We start from the raw sequence: 3,587 nt of genomic DNA, 5'->3' as shown, positions 1-3,587 counted from the left end.
GAGCCCCAGGGGAAGTGGCTGGTGGTGAAGCAGCAGGGTTGAGCCCCTTGAACACGAGCAGGGCTCTGGCAACAGGAGAAGGGGCCTTGACATTGCTATGAACCTCACCAGTGCTGGGCCCTGGGAACTGCCTCTAGGTGAGGCCTGTCCTCAGTAGACTCTATCCATCTGCCTTGGATAGAGATTGGGTCAGGAAGCTCCTAATCCCAGCATGTCAGTCTCCCCAAGGGCATGGAAGGGGAGCTGCCTTGAGGTCAGGCCCCTACCCAAGTCCTTGCACTGTGTACTGCAACAAGCTAATCTTGATGCTGTGCTTCTAAAAGAAGCAGAAGCAGTGGGGGGTGGGAAGGATGAGCTCTGCACAGGTAGCTCTGGGACTGGTATTTCTGGGAATTGCTGAATGGCAAGCCCCCTCTTATCAGCCTCCACTTATCTCCTTGGTGGGGAATGGGCTCTAGCTAATCCCAGTAACCAAATATACTGCCAGCCAAGGCCAGAGGTAGAGGGAGGGAGGAGAAAGGGGTGGGGTAGGGTGGTGCTCAGACCCTTCCAGACTGAAGCTTGCTTGAGGCAGGCCAGGGTAGAAAAGATGTCCTTCAAATGTCCAGTGCTGTCTGTTAGTGGGCCTCAGTTTCAACCATTATATATTCTTTCCTTTGGCTGTTTAAGGCCTTTCAGACTTGAAGCCCTTGATTAAAAAGCAAATATTCTTAGGACAAGAAACTCCTGAGTGTGTTGTCTATTAATACCTCTGGAAGATTGATTGGTAACTTGCCGAGAACAAGGTTTTGTGAGGAGGAACACAGAAGGGAAAAATGTGTGTAACTGTTAGTGTGTATGGGCGGGGGGCTGTGGAGAAGAAAAGCTATTAGAAAGGAGCTAATGAAACAGAGAGTGCTGTGCTCACAGTTTTCTCATCCTGGGGACCTAGGAAGACTATATTCCCCAGTATTCCCAGACCTGGCCTTTATATGATCCCCTATGATCATCCATGATCCTCCAGTTCTCACTTTCCTTGCCACAGTGATCTGGGGGTCCATGTATCTCAGATGGCATAGCTGCCAGGTGGAAGGGGCTGGCCGACCTACGCTGTTGTATTAAATCCTGAGGTTTCACAATTAACTTGTTACTGCACCAAAATCTGCTTTGGCCTAACGCATGTAGAAAAGAAGGTGCCAACAGATTTCTTAGTTTTTCCCAGGCAGATATGACCCAGCAGTCAAGATCCCAGACTCTGGAGTCATGACGGTCTGGGTTCAAGTCCCAGCTCTACCACTTCCGTTTTAAAACCTTACTCAGCCTCAGTTTCTTCTATAAAATGAGGGTTGAATGAAACAATGCCTGTCACACATTTAACTCATTGCTTGGCGATGGTGAGTTATCACTAAACGTTAGCTTTGATGCCGGGCTGTTAGGAATGAGCGTGGGTTTCAGGTCAAATGTCCGTGCGTTGCAAATTTCTTTTTCTATTTCTAGGGTTAACGACAAACCACAGCAAGCTTACCAGGGTTGGTGTGAGGGGTCACGTGATTGTGTTGGTGCCTGTACTGAGCACACGCGATGCAGTTAGTTACTGGTATTACTACTGAGATCAGCCCTAAGTCTTGCACAGGGAGCCATAACCTAGTTCAGCCACGGGGAAGACAACATCGGGCTCACACGTACAGGAGCTCAGGCTGGGGATGGGCTGGCAGTCTCAGGACGGGCTGATGCGCCCGTAGGAGGACCACCCCAGTCTGGAGGAAAGGGTCCCTGCAGGACAGAGCTGCCTCTGTCTCCTCCTCAGAGAGCATCCCTGTGACCCCAGCCTCAGCCTATCCTCCGGAGAGCTGGATTCACTGGGGCTCCTGGTGGGAGAGCTCAGCACTGCCTTCACTGATGTCTCTGCTGGTCAGATCTCTGGATGCTGCCTGATTCCCTAGGCCACCCATGGGGAGGTGTTACCCCATCCTCTTGAGGATGGGGCTGGGGGTGAAGGCAGAGTGGAGAAAGGGGTGATGGGCCTCATGTGGCGTAATCTCACCGCTTCTCTCCCTGGGGTGGGGGATCAGAGGGGTTGGGCCTTCCTGAACTACCCCCCGAGCTGCCCTGCACCTTCTGTAGAGGGGCCAGCCCTCCGTGTACAGTTAAGCTCGTCTCTGCTAAGGCCTGCAAGCCAACCTTTCCAAGGCATTTACCGTGAAGCTAGTGAGACTTACACTCCAGGGCCACTCACCTGCCTGAGCCTCTTCTAATCCTAAAAGCTGACCCACGTTGCATATGCTTCAGGCTTCATAAAACCTGGATCTGCTCCTGATCTCTGCCCTGGTGAGATTTCTGGGCCTCCACTGTGGAAGAGCCCAGAAGGGGAGGGGGTGTCGGGGCAAAGGAAGACGGGGTGGGCTTGGCGTGCTCTCGGCAGCCTTCCAGCTGCCTGTTCCTTCCTCCTTCCCTGAGTGGTGGGACACCTGGTTCTCTTTGGGCCACTAACTGCGTGGCACTGGACGAGTCATTTTCCCTCCCTGGCCTCAGTTTGCTCATCTGTAAACAAGAGAATCAGACAAGATGGTTCCTAAAGCCCCTTTAGTTTCTGCCATTAGAGGACCGACCACCTCATTAGGGCCCCGCGGGGACTGGCCTGCTGACCGGCTGCTCGCCGGGCGTTGGGTCTCACCGGACCTTTCCGTCGACGTGTTGGAAGAGACCAGCTGACCTCCTGGAACAGGGCACCAGGTTGGGGAATCCCGTCCCGCCCTGGGGGAGCCTAATTGGGCTCCCGGAGTGAGGGGCCTGGAATATGTATGAGCTCGTGGAGGTCCCAGAGAAAATGAGAATGGCCTCTTCTCTCGCTTGGGGAGACGGAAGGAAGAATTCACTGAGAGTTACGCCTCCTATTTCCTTCTGAATTTGGGACCCACCCAAGTCAGAGAGAGACCCCGCACCCCAGTCCTACTGGTCTCCCCTAAAACGGGGCCTGCCTGCGTTCCTGGGGACAGCATGGGGCTTACTCTTGACTAAGCTGAAACTAATCACGGTCAAGGTGGAGGAGGCTGAAGCAGCAGGGCAGACGCTCCCCGGGGGTTCATTCTCTCCTTGTGGGGTGTGGGCAGTGGAGTTAGGCAGACGTGGGTCCAAATCCCAGCTCTCTCGCTTCCTGGCTGTGTGGCCTGGGGCAAACGACTCAGTCTCTCTGAGTCTCAGTGTGTCTTCAAAATAGGGAAGCTAATATCTACCTCGTAGGATTATTCTAAGGATTAAATGAGATAATGTGTGTGAAAGTGTCTGGCATTTGGGAGGCCCTTGTGGCCACTAGTTATTCCTATCATTAGCTCTACTCTTCAGAAGGGGATGACTCATACCACTGCCCTGGGGGTTCTGGGAAGCGCAGAGGGGTGAGGCGAGGGGTGAAGGTGAGACTGAGGTCTTAGTGGGAACAGGACGTGTCTGTAGAGCAGTGGGAGGGCCAGACACCTGGTCCCGGCTGTGGCCTCAAGGGGTGAGCAGCAAAAATGAGAGCCTCTCCCCTCTCCCATCCCCGTTGCCCAGGTGGGACCCTCTGTTGGGAGGCCTGGAGCCCAAGGGTGAGAGTGGGGCCCACAGAAGAGGCC

This window comes from Phocoena phocoena, chromosome 8 (assembly GCF_963924675.1).
Source record: "Phocoena phocoena chromosome 8, mPhoPho1.1, whole genome shotgun sequence".
In the NCBI taxonomy this organism is placed as follows: Eukaryota; Metazoa; Chordata; class Mammalia; order Artiodactyla; family Phocoenidae; genus Phocoena; species Phocoena phocoena.
Note: the sequence above shows the minus strand (reverse complement) of the source record.